This window comes from Mesocricetus auratus, unplaced genomic scaffold (assembly GCF_017639785.1).
Source record: "Mesocricetus auratus isolate SY011 unplaced genomic scaffold, BCM_Maur_2.0 Super-Scaffold_100008, whole genome shotgun sequence".
NCBI classification, from domain to species: Eukaryota; Metazoa; Chordata; class Mammalia; order Rodentia; family Cricetidae; genus Mesocricetus; species Mesocricetus auratus.
Window position 1 is genome coordinate 42,104,107 of NW_024429192.1, and position 17,641 is coordinate 42,121,747.

Genomic DNA, 17,641 nt, shown 5'->3' on the forward strand with positions numbered 1-17,641 from the left:
TTTCCTCTCTGAATTTGTGTACGAATGAGGCATTAACAATCTCGATGCATTCTAGTCTTGATAAACTTATCTTGCACTATTTTGGCCTGTGTGATGGCTAACCCATTGACAAAAGAAATCCACGCCGATAAAAGCGTCTCTCGGCCACTTGTTAGCAGGCCGGGATGTAAAAATCATAACACAATGCTCGCCTCTTTCATGGGGCACCACAAGGCAGCGATCAAACCCACCCCCCCTCACTTCCATATCCAGTGGAGTTGTAGTTTATTACCATAACCCTCCCAAGTCAAAAGGACACCAGTTCCAAGCCCGGCAACTTGGTACAGAGAGGGCTTCCCTCCCTGACCCTCACTCTGCGGGGCCTCTCTACCTGTTCTCGCCCACTGTCTACAGGTCCCGAACATTAGAAAATAGAAAATGTGATGATCTTTGTGTGTCTCTGTGAAATGTGTGTATGTGTGCGTGTGTTTGGGTGTAACGCGCCTCCTGTTTGGCTGCGCCGCCCGTCCGTCACGGCGCGGGCCAATGGCAGGCTGCCTTATATAAAATGAGTGTTTTCAGTCTCTCCGGGTTGCATGTACTGTATGTGGAGCAGTGTACAGTGGAGCGGAGGCAGCGCGGCTCCGCGAGCTCCTCTCCACTTTCCCATAGAGAGCCCCTGACTGGCCGCCGAGGGCGAGCCACACACACGCCCTCGCGCCGCGGCGAGCCCGCGAGGTAGGCGCCCGCCATCCGCAGCCTTCGCGGGCGCTCTCCCGCACTTTCTGTTTTCCTACTCACTTGCGAGCCGCCGGGGCTGCAGCCCGAGGACTCGCGGCAGGAGCGGCGGCGGCGACGGCGGCGGCAGCCGGTAGGGTGGACTTGAGGAAGGCGAGGGGAACCCGCGCGTCCGGAGCCCGAGCCGCCACCGGCCGGCGCCTCGCGGGCCACTTTCCCCTCAGCCAAAACTTTGGGTGGCGAGAGGTCGGGCCGAGGGTCGCGGCGGCCGCGCCGGCGGCGGGCCCGGGCCGGGGGGCGCGCGGCGCTGCCCGGCGAGCGCGAGCTGGGGGCCGGGCTGGGGAGGAGTAGGCCAGCCGGTGCCAGGCTGCGTTTGCAGGCGAGCACCTCTCGGCGCCCGGGCAGCGCCGCCTGAGGGGGCACGGAGCCGGGGCGCGGGCTTGAGGCGCCTGAGGAAAACAACAACGGAGCGGTCCACAACGCCGGCGGGGCGGCTCGTGGCCGCCCGGAGAGCCCCAAACTTCAAGGAGGCGAAAGTACGTGGAGGAGCCCCGGGCAGGGCTCGGCTGCCGGGGGGGGAGGTGGGGCCTTGGGGGAGCCCCGGGGCAGGGGAGGAAGGTACGGGAAGGCTGCCCTCGGTGGGTCTGGGCTCGGCTTTCGTGTGTGCATCGGTGACCGGGAACCCGCAGCCCAGTTGCTCGTTCATCTGGAGAGTTAGGATTGGGGTGTTCCGGCCCCGAGATCGGTGTCCCCCCTCACCCCCCACCCCCACCCCTCAGCCAAATGCGCGGCGAGTGGAGAAAGTGCTGTTCTAGTGCCAGAGTAGCCTGGAGGAAGAACAGGGGAGAGGGGAAGAGGGCGAAGAAGGCGAGAGAGGGAGGGGGAGAGGGAAGGGGGGGAAGAGAGAGAGGGAGAGAGAGAGAGAGAGAGAGAGAGAGAGGGAGAGAGGGAGAGAGAGAGAGAGAGAGAGAGAGAGAGAGAGAGAGAGAGAGAGAGAGAGAGAGAGAGAGAGAGAGAGAGAGAGAAGGGGGGAGAGGAGGAGGGAGGCTGTGTCAGGATTTTGCTTGAATGTGGGATTATGTTGTGTCAATAAGTTTAAGGTGGAGAGAGCGAGGCTGGGGTTGGTGGCGGTGGAGGGGAGGAGGAAGGCCTCGGCTGTTTAAAGACTCATTCTGAAGGTAAGTTATGGCATTGCATGGTCGCGATGACAGAAAACTTGCAGATCCTTTATCCGGGGATGGGGTCGATGCCTCCAGAAAGAGCTCCCCAACCCTCTGAAGCCACGCTCGTGTTACACTGTTATTTGCTGCGATCCGGGTCGCTAGTAAATTACAGAAATCAGACTGGAGGCTTCTTTTCCTCCTCCACCTCGTCTCGCTCACTCACCCTCAGAAATGTATTATTATTATTTTTATTTATTTTGGGGATTTCGCATGAAACTTAACGTAACTGAGACCGAGCCCCAGCCCTGTAATTTACAAGGACCCTGAATCCAGGAATCTGGAACACGTTTATGTGTGAAATACCCGCGATCATTTCTGCTAAATGAGGAAGGTAAAACGAAACGATGCAAAAAGCTAAGACAACATGTACGACAGAGGGGGGGGGCAGAGGGAGAGACACAGAGACAAGCTATTTTTTGCTTTCCTTTCTGTAGAAAGGAAAATAAAGCGTGCATTGCCCTTCCTTCCCTGTGTGTAGGGTCTAGTCAATATTTTAACTGTCTGAGGACAAATTAGCCCAGGTGGATCTTGTTGAAAACTTTCGTGAGGTGGGGTGAAGGTGGGGGGGCGCGAGGGGGGGAGGTGGGTGGAGGTGGTGGGGGATGGGGACCGAGCTAGCTCTGCCTCGGCTAATGGTCATTGGCCTGGGGCTTTGAAACCATTGCCTGTCCTGCTAATGACACGTCCAGTTCTCGTCTACCGGCCGTGGACGCCGGGCTGCCGTTCCTGGGGTTGGCTGGCGGGGACTCGGGTACTTTCCCTGCACGGGGAGGGGCGCTCTCGGCCATCCCTTGGGGCTGCCCACTCGCGGCGTGGGTTCCCCACGCGCGTCCTCTCTCCTGCGCGCCGCCGCTGCCACCTCTGCTCGCGCGACTTTTGTAGCCAGCCTGCGGCCAGGGGGCGCGGGGGGTCCCCGGAGCGGACATCTCCTCGCGGCCACCCGGCCCCCGGCCCCACGCGCGCCACGCCGCGCGGTCCAAGCATGGAATGGCAGCGTGGGGCCGGGCGGCGGCGGGCCCTCCCTGGGGGGCGGCAGAGGCAGCGGCGGCGGGATCTTCTCCGGGGCCGGCAGGAGGAGGAGGAGGAGGAGGAGGAGGAACGGGAGGAGGAGGAACGGGAGAAGGAGGAGGGGAAGGAGGAGGAAGAGGAGGCGAGGGAGGCGGTTTTTTTTTTTTTTTTTTTTTTTTGCCCAGACTGCCACCAGTTCGAGCGGGCACGGGCACGGGGACACCCCACTCGTTGCTCCTGCGTTGTGGAAAGGTGTTTAGCAGACTTTTACGCCCGGAGTGTGGGATTTGCACTTCATTTTTTTTTCCTTCCCCCTCTTCCCCAAAGCAAGATGGACTCTATTGCCTTTCTCTTTCTCCCTCTACCTCTGCCTCTGTCTTGTCAGCCTTTAAGATCGACATTTTGTACTAAGATGCAAACTTGATGGTGACCAGCAACAAAGCCTGGGTGGGAACCCTCCCTCCCTTTCTCCCTCGGCGTTTCCTAGCTTCTCCCACCCGACCTCGCCGACCTGGTGGCCTGCGCTTGGTGTCGTGGGCTCTGGAGAATGTGTTTCCCCAGGTCGACTCCAATCTCCAGTCTCGGAATTGTGACCCAGCCAGGCTGTTGGGAGCTGGCTGTGGCCGCCCAGGTCTGCAGGTCTGAGGGCTGCGATACCTGGACCTCTGCTGCCGTGGCTCCTCGGGCTGGCTGGCTTCTGGGCACAGCGAGCAAGGCACGGAGGAGTGCCTATCGATCTTTACGATTTGGTTACTGGTATATTTGCCCAGGGGGTGGTGATCACTTGTGCAAGTTGATGAATGATAGTGATGTGGGCTTTGCTGTTTAGAACGGATCAACTTTGTGCTTTGTACAGACAGAGAGTAGGAACCGGGGTTCTGGGGAGACCCTGGAATGCCTGCTGGGCTGCCCCCACCCACTTTGAATAATCTTCGATGCTTTCCCTTTCTGCCCTTGCAGCAGCTCTCTCAAGGAGGAGGGTGGAGGCAGGCAAGGGGTTGGTGTGGAGTGGACTCTTGGGTTTTGTGTCCTTCCTTTATGGAACTGTACTCTTATAAAGCCTTCCCATCCTGATGATGTGCCTTTATTTGTTACTTATAGGTCACTATCATATGACAAAGGCTTTGCTGTAGTTCATCTGCCTTCCTGTGTACTTCCCATTTACCTTCTCTGGTAAGTATGCACACTCTTGAGAGAGGAAAGTGGGTGGCTCTTAGTAGTGACAGAAGGGTCATCATTAGACGATTATTGGGGTTATAATACTCCCCTCCACACCCGGCACCCCCAGGAAGCTTGTCTCACTGAGTTTCTCACAGCGAAACTCAGGATTTTTAGTCTTTTCAGTTTAGCTGTAGGCTGTTAACAGTTCAAGATAGTTTAAATGTTTGTTTGTCTGCCAATTGTCACTTGAAAACTAATTATCAAATAGACATTTTAGTTGGTCATGAAGTTTTACACAGAGTTGAAGGCCTAGTAAATTTGTCAGGCAGTAATATGAAAAGCTTGTAATGTATGAATGAATTTATTAAAAACCCAAGGAGGCGCCATAAAGACTTGTCTAATTATGTGATGGTCTCACTTTTTCCCAGATTCTCATCTTCTGTGGTACATGAAACAGTTACTTTTCAGTTGGAGAAGGCTGTATTTAGGTAGTATAGTAAATCTTTTATTATGTAAAAGTGTCATTCAAAATTAATCCTAATTTCTGTAGAGATTTATGTAATCGGAGGAATTAGGAGTCTTTTTACTACTCTTGTGTATAAAACAAACATCTACTTGGAGATTTATTAATGTTAAATGCAATTTTCCAATATTTGCCTCCCAAATCTCTGAAATGGAAAATATGTCTTGGGTAGTAAGTGTCTGAAAAGTTTGTGAGAGATAACAGTGTAGTGAAAACAGGATTTGCACAGCATTTAAGAGCAACACAGTGTCTGGAAGCTACAGAAAACTAATTATAGCAAGTCAACCCCACTACGGTAAAGTATTTAGAGTTGTTGATGGTCTAAGAAAATTAGCTGTACTGAATTTTATACATTTATGATAATATCAGAGTGAATTTGGAAATTGTGCTTTGTGAATGAGTTGGATTCAATTTTCCATGAAAGAAAACTTGACATGCCTAACTTGTTTCCTCATTAGCTGGGTGGGATGTTCATAAATATGTTAATGTTAACAGGGATAAACTTTGAAGATCAGGCCTTTGTGGTAGCCAATAGCCAGTAACAAATATACTTGGACATTACTGGGGGGTTTAGTTACTCTGGGAAGGTACTAGGTAAAATAAATTTTATGTTTTATCTTTTTTAGTAATATAAATATTATACTAGTTCTCACAGCTAGCTATTTCCTTCAACCAGAGATCTCATAATGTCATATATATATATATATATATATATATATAATGGATCAACTGGAATGGTTATACTTAATTATTTTGCAAGGTAAATTTGTATGGACCACAATATATGAATTTTTTATATTGCCAATTTTTTAAAAGGTTTTTACTTTACCTATATGGCAATAGATTCAGAATACATTACTATTTTCTAAAGACTATCCTATTTGCACACAACGCGACATTGTGTTCACTATGATGAACATTTAATGTTACTTTTCCCTCTGGAAATGTATTTGACCAATTCAGAAACTTAATATGAGAATCAATACCAGAATAAAAGCAATCTGACCAGCTCTTGCATTTCTTTGAGATAGCAAATGACTCCTTCATTAAAACAGTTTTAAAGAACTGTCTTTGAAGTCAGAATTATTGTGCCAGTGTAAAACTTGCAATGAGATCTTTAAAAGTTCCCTTGCCATGAATTGCAAGCTGTTTGTTTCCACAATGTATTTACTGGATATGAGGCTTTACTTATCAACGTAAGAGTTTAAAGAGGTTTCTGCTTCTGCATCATCAGGAGTTTCCAAACTTCTCTTATTCTGCATATCTTTATTAGATTCTGAAACTGCAGCCCTACATTGCATTTCATTTAAAATGCCAGCTATTAAAAATGTGGCTATCTCTTGTTTCATGGTGCTACATCTTTGGTGGTTTGAGGAAATCTTCTATTATAGATGTAGGTATCTTAAAAGGTTTATAATTTTGAGACTTAATAAATCCATCTTGATCTATGCATCTGATTAAAAAAAGTGTTAGAGCCGGGCGTTGGTGGCGCACGCCTTTAATCCCAGCACTCAGGAGGCAGATGCAGGCGGATCTCTGTGAGTTCAAGGCCAGCCTGGTCTACAAAGTGAGTTCCAGGACAGCCTCCAAAGCTACAGAGAAACCCTGTCTCGAAAAACCAAAAAAAAAAAAAAAAAAAAAAAAAGTGTTAGAGTTACAAGTTAATGAGATAGCTTTGTTTTTAATATAGAAGGAACAGTGAGCCTGAAAATAATGTGTTATTTGGCAGCTAAACTAATAAAACCACATTTTCAGTAAAATTACAAACAATTTCTAATTATTATTCATTAGCTAGTGTACTTGAAGTGTTGTTTTCCTTACTTCAGAAAGAGCATAGGTAAACAACAAGGTTCACATCTTTAAATGTCTTGCCATGAATCTCAGATTTTATGTGACAAATCTTTATTTGAAGTAATGAAGGATTCCTGGCACTACCTTACCAAAAAATCGGACAACTTTTGGGTAAGCACAACAGATGTGCTTGTTTTTGCTGTACTGTAAGTAATGTCCAAGTTTCTTCCTTAGTGTTTCATTAAAGTGCTGACTGTGTTTCCAGTTGTGGTAATCAAGAAACAGGCACCTTTTTTGAACTTATACTTTGGTGTTCACTCCGTTTTTAACATCTCTCCACCAAGGCTTGACTGGTATGGTATCTCTCCTGTGCTTTGCTTCAGATGTTTCTGTATTTTTCAGTCATAGCTCAGGAAAGTTTGAGTTCAGTTTCACGCAGTATGCATAGTTGATCATTGTAAGATTTCAAAGGTTGTTATTCCTTGGAATGCCAGGTGTCTTATCTTAAAGCTGTCCAAATTTATCCAGAAAATCCTCATATGTTAATGGGGATTTTCTTATCATTTTTTTCTTTTCAAAGAAAAAATAATATATGATGAATATTGAAAACAGTGCCAGTTAAACAAGAGCATGCTTAGGAAGGCAAGCCAGTAAGGAATTCTATCTAAAAATATAAACAGAAGATGAGAAAATTAGTGAATGAAATACTTAACAAATTCCATGGAGTATTTGATTTATCCACAAGAATACATAGTTAAATTATACCAATCAGTTCAAGACTCTAGGTGAGTGACATACCTCCACATAGTGAGGAGGTTAGACAAGAAGCAAAGGGAAAGTTCTTAGACTCAAAATACTGAAAAATGTTGGTTAAATAATTTTATGAGTAGTTAAGCACAGGCCTCAGAAAGACTCTAGGGTTATAACAGAAACTCTTGGAATAGAATAACTAAGGTCTTAAAAGTGACGGGAGCAGCTGGGCGGTGGTGGCGCACGCCTTTAATCCCAGTACTCAGGAGGCAGAGGCAGGCGGATCTCTGTAAATTCGAGACCAGCCTGGACTACCAAAGGAGTTCCAGGACAGCCTCCAAAGCCACAGAGAAACCCTGTCTCGAAAAAAAAAAAAAAAAAAAGTGACAGGAGCATAAGACTGGAGGAGACAAGAGAGAGAGATGCCGTCAGAACAACAGTTAGTCTGAGAAAGGATCACCCCTTTGGTTTGAGTGTTGGTAAAGGTAAGAACTCTCTAGTGGCTGACTGCTTTGTTTCTCTGATCTTCATCATTAATCCCTATATGTGACTTTGAATTTTGATTATTAAGACCTATTAGAACTCGTGGTACATCTGGCACTATAGAAGTCATGCTACACAAAAGGTTATTTTTTTTTTTAAGTAATATTAAAATTACTTATTTAAAAGGAGAAATGAAGATAAAAATAGTTAATATGAGTTGGGTGGTGGTGGAGCACACCTTTAATCATGAGATAGAGGAAGAAGAGCTCTGTAAGTTCGAGGTCAGCCTGGTCTGCAAAGTGAGTTCCTGAACAGCCAGGGCTACACAGAGAAACCCTGCCTTGTAAAACCAAAGGGGGAAAAAAAATTGAAATAGCTGTATTTCTTAAATGTAGTTGACTAAGTTGTATGCAATAAAATTTTACTTCTTTTTTTTTTTGGTTTTTTGAGACAGGGTTTCTCTGTATTGTTTTGGAGGCTGTCCTGGAACTCGAGTTGTAGACCAGGATGGCCTCGAACTCACAGAGATCCGCCTGCCTCTGCCTCCCGAGTGCTGGGATTAAAGGCGTGCGCCACCAACGCCCGGCTAAAATTTTACTTCTTTATTATGGGTGGTTCTGAGCCATCTTGTGGTTGCTGGGAATTGAACTCAGGACCTCTGGAAGAGCAGTCAGTGCTCTTAACCTCTGAGCCATCTCTCCAGCCCCAAAATTTTACTTCTTAAATAGCATCTGAGAACTAAGCAGGTCTCTCAAGACAGTGTATGGTACCCTCAGATATTTTCTGTCTCTATAGAATATTTATAAATTGCATTTGTTTTAAGCTATTTTATTAAACAAAGCACAGAGTATAATCACTTAAACTGATTTTTACAACTTATTGTTTGAAAATTCAATCTTGAGTGCATGCTAAAAATGGAGGCACCATTACTAGATATTCTGTTCTGGTGAGGCCCAGAAACTTACATTTTAATCAATATAGAAGGCGATTTTTGAAATAATTGGGAAGTACTCTGGCATAATGGACTGATGGCTAAAGGCTGAACAGGAGTCACCCTCTGAAACTGTTGACTGCCCAGGTCTGTTCTGACTTCCCCAGATTTAGACTCAACGCAGTACTGACAAGAGCCCTCATCATTGTAAATATCCCTGTGTTTGCAGTGTGTACAGGACAAGGGACAGAGGCTTTGTACACAGGAGCCTTAGGTTCTACTCTGCTCTCTTTGTTGGAGACAGTTCAGGGACTTGGGAGTGTGTCACCTCTCAGCTTTAAAACTTCTGTTATTGTGTGTGTAGAATGTAATTACTATACAACAGTATATAGTAATAATGTGTTATGGTTCTTAGCTGTAATCAACAATATATATTGTGTCTGTGCTTTATTGGACAGGTAGTTAAGGAAGGAAATAATAATAATAGCAATAGCCAGGAAAAAGAAAAAGCCAAGGTGGAAGTGCTTTTTGGATCTGGGAAAAGACTATCTAACATCTTTAAAAAGGCAGAGCCTGTTTGAGATTTAGCTGTGTGGTGGAGAACTACATGTACAAAGCCCTGGCTTCAGCCCTGCAGTCCCCACCTCCCCCCAAAAAAAGTCATAGCAGAGGACAACTGGACAAGAACATGATTCTTTGTATTTCATGGTGGTTAGCTAAGAGCATTGAATATTTTTTTTCTGATAACTTTATGAATGCTGGGATGACTTAGAATTAGAATTCAGTAGTCCTCAACTTATGGGTTGCCACCCCTTTGGGGCTTGCATATCAAATAACCAATTCATAACAGTAGCAAAATTACAGTTATGAAGTAGCAATGAAATAATTTATGGTAGGGGTTACCACAGCATGAGGGTCTGAGCTTTAGGAAGGTTGAGAACCACCATCTTAGTTTAGTTCCTAACTTCCATTAGGACACATGACTGTTTACATATGGGTATTATGATTCCCCTTCGTGATAGACACAGGTAAATTTTTCCAGGGCCTCATACCTCGTACTCTGTCCAAGCCATACTCTGGGTTTTTATGGAGGTTCTCTGTTTGATAAAAAAACATTGCTTATCAAGAAGTTGTGTCAGTGTAAGTAAGAATCATATCATGAAAATCTTAAATCTACTGATGGACACACATGAAAAATTGTTTGTAAACCATGGTACTTTATTCAGACTGAATATTCTGGGCATTCTTCATAAACCATTGAAATTTGCCCTCTGTCAAGATAAGTTTTATTGTTTAGTAAGTTACGTAGCACAACATAAAAAGGAAGGATAAGCTAAGGAGAGGATGAATGGGGATATGTGTGAACCAAATCCCTGAAAGTTTTGCTGTAAAAACCAAATGGTAGGGAAAGCAAAACTTGTGCTCAAATGAAAAGAAAGTGTACAAGTTAGGTCTCAGGGTCTTGGCAGTATCGTTTTAAGTTTACACGTTGCTTTGCACATAGCACATAGACATTCATTTTTAGATCCTCTCCATGATCATTTGATTTATGTGAATGAATTAAATTAAGTAACTTTTGCATATCCTAAGTTTTGGGAATGACATTACCAGGAACTACTATCCTCCATATGAATTCTAATCTGTCATATTTTAAAATCTCCAATAAATTAATAAGCTTTGTATATTTTGAAAATGCCTTTGTACTTTCACATGTCTTGGATATAGATTCATGTTATTGAAAAAATAAAATTTTTGGTTTTTTTCCAAAACTTTGATATCAACATTCATTTGGCGCTAAAGCCTTCAAGTCCACATAGACTGTACATTTAATTTTAGATGTAGCAATATATGCTTATTGTTTGCTCTATTGTAATCTAGCTAGAAATTTTATATAATGTATGCTGTTTACAGCATTTTACCATATTAAAACCCACGGAAACCCTAAAAGTCTGAATCTTGATTTGTATAGAGAGGCATGAGCTTTAAATAAGGAGGGTGATCTATTGAATTAATTTCTTAGTCCATAGAGTGAATTGCAGGCTATTCCTTACCTGTTCAACCACAAAGAACATCTTTTGCTGACATTAATCTGTGATCAGCCACCTGGTCATTTTGACTTCACTGCAATCTTGTAGCTGTTTAGGCTGTGTCTTATTGAAACCCTGTGCATCTATATGTAAGGGAGTAAGGCATAATTGGCTATAAAGCCAGGGAAGCCAAAGTATCGTCTTTAATGTCTGTACTCCAGTTGAACAGAGTGAATGGCTCCTGGAATAGGAAGACTTATGTGCACAAACTGGTAAGTTCACATTGAGATGAGTTTCATATTTTCCTTTTTGTTGGAATTTTTAGTTTTATTAAACAAACAGATCTCTAAAACTTGGATAACCACTAAGTCATTTTTTAGAATGGTGAGCATGATGTAGGCTGCATTTACAGTGTTTACTGTTACCGGAGGTTTCACAAAACAGTTATATTGTCACTTACATATGTTTCTTCCCATCAAAAATAAAAAATAAAAGAGCTGAGTGGTGGTGAGTGATGAAAGCATTTCATCCCAGCACTTGGGAGGCAGAGGGAGGTGGCTCTATGAGTTTGAGGGTCTATAGGGTGAGTTGTAGGACAGATAGCCAGGACTACACAGTGAAACCTTGCTTAAAAAAACAAAAACACAAACACAAAAGCCAAACCAACAAAAGATAGAGTGTTTTCTGAAAATTCATTCTGTTCTTGGATAAGAATATTTTTGGGTTTGTTTTATAGAGATTCTCGTTTCCTTTTTTTTTTAAATTAGGGCTTGATAAGATTATGCCTTTTACTTTTAAATTCCTATAAAACCACAATGGGCAAATGAAAAGCTTGCCACGGAGATGGTATATCACAGTATATGATATTCTAGGAATAAAGTAACACCTTATCTGGTTTATCATTATGCTAAAACTTTTAATTAGTTGTCAGTGATAGACACTGAAATTGTTATACTAAAGAACTGTTGCTTTGATATTGCTTTTGTTATTGATATGACTGTACTCCTTTTTGTAGGAAAACTGCAGATTAGGGATTCCAGGGTTTTACTATTAATGTTGATTATTGTAATATTAATAAATTCTAAGTTGTCACTCTCCTCATCCTCATTCTGCCTGACCTTTCTTTTATTTAAAGATGGGTTCTTGTTTTATAGTCCAGGCTGGTCTTGAACTCATAATCCTGTGTCTCTGCCTGACCAAATGCTGGGTTTATGGGCCTACACTACCATACCTGGTTTTATTTTCTTTCTTCCTTTCTTCCTTTCTTCCTTTCTTCCTTTCTTCCTTTCTTCCTTTCTTCCTTCCTTTCTTCCTTCCTTCCTTCCTTCCTTCCTTCCTTCCTTCCTTCCTTCCTTCCTTCCTTCCTTCCTTCCTTCCTTCCTTCCTTTCTTTCTTTCTTTCTTTCTTTCTTTCTTTCTTTCTTTCTTTCTTTCTTTCTTTCTTTCTTTCTTTCTTTCTTTCTGTGTACCTTTGAAAGCTACCCAAGTGTAGTTCACTGACTGATTACAAATGGAGTGTAGTGGTGCACAAAACAAAAGGAGAAAGAAATAAATCTGTGTAGCTGTCAGACTTTATCTTTCTGAGTTGTGGAAATTTTCTACTTTTCTTTCTTCCTTCTCTTTTCTTTACCCTGCCTTCCCTTTATTTTTGGCCACTTCTTTCATCTCTCTTCCATCTTTCTCCCTTTTTCAAGACAGGGTTTCTCTGTGTAGCTTTGGAGTCTGTCCTAGCACTCATTCTGTATGTAGACCAGGCTGGCCTTGAACTCATATAGATCCACTTGCCTCTGCCTAGCAAGTGCTGGGATTAAAGGCGTGTACCACTACCACCCGGCCCTTTTTTTTCTCCTGTTAGCCTTCCTTCCTCTCCCAATATCCCTCTGAGCCTGTACTCAGTAATATTGCTTGTCAATATTTTTAAAATGAGAATATGGAGGTAAATTTTATTTTTTAAACTTTCATATGATTTAAAAAATATATAGCTTCCTAGTCATTTTAGTATTTAATGCTGCTTATATAATAACATTGTTGGTAAATGAATTTGAGAATGTAAATGTTCCTACATATGAGTGTCAGTTGGAATAATGTTATGAGTAGGCTTTAGCAGGACTGTGTGAAATGAAGAAGACACCTGTTGTTTTGATAAAGTAGATTGAACTAAATTCCCTGTTCTTTCTTATTTTGAAGGTGATAGGATGACTATGTATTTGATTAATATTCACTGGAAAGCTGCGTGTGTTTTGTAGAACTGTTTCCCAGTGTTTTACACTGGGAGGAAGAGAGAAAGCTAACTTGAATTGAGAGCCTCCATTTACTACTTTCCATAACTTTCAGATGAGGAGTGTCCCTGTTGTAATGACAAAGAAACCAACTTTCAGGATAAGTAATTAGTTTGAGGTTACATAGCTAGTGAGGGATTTTGCCAGGTGTAGACTGCTAGTGTGCACTGCTGTGGTCTCCTGGGGGTTTGTCTATATTTACCTGCCATTAAGGCCACATTCCAAGAAGCTAGACGTGGAAAGGTTTGAACAAAATTTCCACAAAGAAGTACCCGGGCTTTCTTTTTCTCAAAAGTTTCTCTCAAAAGTGAAGTCTCCGTTCTGAAATGATGGAACTCTATTCCGTACCACTTTTAAAGGCATTATGTGAGAAGTTCTTGACTTGGGCCTAATGCAAGAGATTACTGTGAAAGGCAAAACCAGCTCCAAACTTAGTTTACAAATTAGTCAGCTTTCTTTTTTGTTGGTTTGTCTAGTATGGAAATGCTGATAGCCATTATTGCTTTTAGTATTTATTAATTCCTCTCATGTCAGTAGAAATTATTGCTTATTGTATGAGCAGTTGACTTTTATTAACTATGAATAGTCTGTGATGTTTGTGTTCTGGGTTTTTTTTAATACCCAATCAGTGAATATATTTTAGTAGAGGAATTTGGCAGTATAATATGGAGAGTATTGTAAGGGAGTTTTCTGACATTTACTTTGAAAGAAAATTCAATATTAGTGGAAAAATTATTGAGTATATTTTAGTTCACAGCATTCATATCTGGGTACCCACTGATCAAACACGATCCAATGTGTAGCTACAATTTCCAAATTCATCACTTTTTGAAAGTGGGTTGAGGAGATATGTATTTTTCCCTTCATTTTACCTAAGAAACTTGCTTCTATTTCTATTGTGATAAGTAGGATATATTCTATAAAATAAAAGTTTGCATAGGAAAATATTTGTGTTTAAAAATTTAAAGTAATATGATTTGCTACTAAGATCTATATACGAAATCATTTTTTAAAGGTTTATCTTTGCCTTAATTTTTAATTTTTAAGCTTATTCGAGTTTCCTTTTGATTGATTTATAAGGCCACTAACTTTTGGTAACACTTAATTCAGAGTTGTATTTCGGTCAAGTTTTTAAAAGTTTGCTTTATAGCTATTAATGCCATACTCTGTGATGATACCATGATTGAACAGAAATGCTTATGTAATATCTCAGAGAGGATTCCATATACACCAATGTTAAAAGCATGGCTAATGGAATAGAATAGTAAATGTGAACTAGTAAGATGGCCCAAAGACATGCAAATATGTACTATAGTCACTAATACTTTTCTTAGATAAATTGTACTAATTAGAAATATCTTAATATTTCTAGTTCAAGTATTAACATGGAGTCTATAGAAGCCCATGAGAGATAATATTAAGTTGTGCCTAGTTCTGTTATCAAGTAGTTTTCAGGTCTCCCAGGATGCTTTCACCTGTACTTAGACTGGTGGATACTCCGATTTGTTACTTATTTTCATTTATTTATAATGAATCAGGTCTGATCTTATAATCATGGCTTTTGTATATTTTCACCTAGTTTCATTTGTGGCTCTCTTTCTGCCGGTGACTTCTGACTGTCAGCCCAGTGTAGAGTAAAACTTTGTTTCTAAAATACTGTACACAGTGTTCCCAGTTGTCAACTCAGTGCTTTTATAACAAATAGATTCAGAAATGATATCGTAAGGAAGAAGCTAACCTGGGAAAATAGTTCTTTATAAAGTCACATCATGGATAATGACTGTAATGTTTTCAGCAGGGTAGCAAAGAGGACTGAAGCACAGCGATTAATAATCTGAGTCTTTTTTCCATTCTGTTTTGGAGCTATTTGGTGCCATTGGAGAACAAGCATTAAATCTCATTTCCCAGTCCTCATGGAAATAATGAATGTCTTTACAAGTCTTAATATGTAGACACGTGTTCTGATCTTATTTGGTGCTGTAAAGGCTCAGGGCCTGGAGCACTCATTCAGATTTGTTGTTAGCCTGGGCTTTGTTTTGTGTTAACGATTTTCTACTTGACCTCTGTGTAAACAATGGAAATTGTACACATTTTCTGTAATTCGAAAGGCTTGGAGGGATGGGATCACTCTGTGTTTGTAATAGAGCTGTGAGGACTTACATGAATAGTGGTGAGCATGTCGTGCGAAACTGTTGTCATGAAGCATTTGCTTTTCTTTTAATTTCCTTAAATGTGATCCTCTGTATCATTCCTGGCACATGGACGTCAAATATAATAGTCAGCCTTGGAGCCGAAAGTGCAGATCTTAGGAATTAGGAAAAATGTGCACTTTCCTCCATTAATTAAATGGTTTTCTAAAAAGTTTTGACTAGTTTAGTGATGTAATTTCAGGACACCTCATATTTATTTCTAATTGGTACTCACTTCATAGTGGGTACTAGTGTTACAGATTGAAGTTTTATCACCAAATCTCAATGTTCCCTAAAGTATATATTAGGGAACTGCATAAACACAACATTATTTTGCCAGAGGCATCACAGTACCTTATTGCAAATTATACTACAGATAATAACAATAATGACTTTATTATTAATAGCTATAGTAACAAGAACAGTGTAAAATGACCAATGAAATAAAATAGAGAACCACAAAATGAACCCACACAGTTATAGTCAACTAACTAAAAAGTCTATTTATTTAATTTGTGTATGACTGTGCCTTTGTGAGTGTATATGCATACGTACTGCACAGGTACATTGCCTGTCCATGTGCAGAGGCCTGAAGAAGGCATCTTATATTCTCCTTTTACTCTGTCTATTTCTTGCATCTGGGTGTCTTTCTGAGCCTGGGGCTTTCATTTGCTAGGCTAGGCTAGAAGTCATCAAACCCCTCCCTTGTTCAGCCTCCCTTGAAGCTGGGGTTACAGACATGCAAAGGACTCCTGACTTGTTGCATTGGATCTATGTTCCAAACAGCCCCTCAGGATTGCACAGCAAATGCTCATAATTGCTGAGCCATTTCCACCCCGTCCCACACACTTATTTTTTGACAACTATGTAAAAAACAAGACATTAGAGAAAAGACAGTCTCTTCAACAACTGGGTCTGGTAAGTTTGGATAGCCACATACAGAAGAATAAAATTAGATTGATATTTTTCACCCAGTATAAAATCAATTCAAGATGGATCAAAGAGTGAGCTTAATACAGAACCTCTGCAACTGCTGGAGGAGAATATTAGCAAACACTTTAAGATAGGAAAGAACTTTTTGAAAAAGTCTCCCAATAGCACAGGAAATAATCCCAATAATTGACAAATATGCTTGCATGAAGGTATCTTCTACACTGCAAACAGTCAAAAAGTGGAGAGACAGCATATAGAATGAGAACAGTCTTTGCCAGTTATACATCTTACTATAAAGAGCTCCAAACTATAACATTAAAACCCATATTAGCTATTTAATAAATGGCCAAATGAAATGAACAGTTTTTGAAAGAAGAAACAGAAATGGCCAATATATGTTTGAAAAAATGTTCAGCATCCTTTGTCAGTCATCAGGGAAATGCAAATTAAAACTGCATTCAGATTTTGTCTCTCTCACCTGAGTCAGAATGGCTGCTGTGAAGGAAACAAATGACAGCAAATGTCGATGAGGATGTGGGAAAGATAAACCCCTTATACTAGTGGAGTTGTAACCTCGTCTAGTTATTATGGAAATCAAAATATAAGAATTATGAATCTTGTTGTTTCACCCTGGGTGGTCCCGGAAGAAATCTGTAAGTCACAAGAATCCACAAAGATCCATGTTTATTATTTATTACTGTGCTGTTTACAATAGTCGATGGGGAATCAGTTTGGATGCCAACCAACAGACAAATGAATAAAGGATGTGTTATGTATACACAGTGGAGTTAATTTTTTTTCAGTTGTAAAGAATATGTTTTTTTTTTTGCAGGAAAATAGTATTAAAGATCATCAGACTGAGAGAACTCAGGTTTAAATGAATGCCATTTCTTTTGATATATTACAAAAAAGTAGAAGACTGAGAGGAGGAAGGAACTAAGGGAGGGCAGAGTTGTGAAGAAGAGGAGGTAATGGGGTGGGAGACGAACTATCACACTTTCCTGGAGTCTAGATTTATTTACATGTGAAAGCAAAAGGAGACCATTTGTATGGAAGAAGGGGCTAGTGAGAGAGAGCATGGAGGTGCAGGGGAGGTGTGATATGAGCAAGGCACAATGATGCATATGTGTGAATGTCATAATGAAACTCATTATTTTTGTGCCAACTGAAATTAATAATGAAGAAGACCAGTAATGTTTGCAGAACAAAAGGACGGTGGCTCTGGTCCTAGGATATCTCTAATGTAGTAATAACGCATACCCACTCTGAAAACTAAGGGCTCATAACATTCATGTGTTATAGGCCTGATGGATATAGCATGATTAAAAATGGAAATTAGGGTGGACTTGAACTTTTAACTTTGCTTGTATAAGCATCTCTAACTATTTCCTCAAAATGCTTTTTCAATCTAAATGAGAGAAAAATGGATCAATGGAGAACCCAGGTTAACCCTCCTTGGGCCAGACATCCCACCCTAAATATACTCATCCAAGCTTCTGGCCTCCAGGTTTAAAATGATGTTCTTGTCAGTAAAAGAATTTGAGGATGTATCCTTGATGTCTTTATATTTATTTAAAAATTGCATGTTACAGTTTATTATACAACAAAGTAAAAGATTAGGAAGTTA

The 17,641-nt window shown here is 41.3% G+C and overlaps 1 protein-coding gene across 7 annotated transcripts in view; it reads left to right on the plus strand.

The window, feature by feature from the left end:
- Positions 1 to 580: 580 nt before the first annotated feature.
- The window catches only part of Bbx (BBX high mobility group box domain containing), a 242,051-nt gene continuing 224,990 nt past the window's right edge, over positions 581 to 17,641 (plus strand). For 3 of the 7 annotated variants that reach the window (XM_040750714.1, XM_040750720.1, XM_021229920.2), the window contains exons 1-2: positions 583 to 850; positions 4,050 to 4,121. The gene's annotated coding sequence lies outside the window, so the exon portion shown is untranslated. Of the gene's footprint in view, positions 851 to 1,101; positions 1,254 to 1,799; positions 1,896 to 4,049; positions 4,122 to 17,641 lie in introns of those variants that run through there. The other 4 variants (XM_013116881.3, XM_040750721.1, XM_040750716.1 and 1 more) reach the window with 4 other exon arrangements.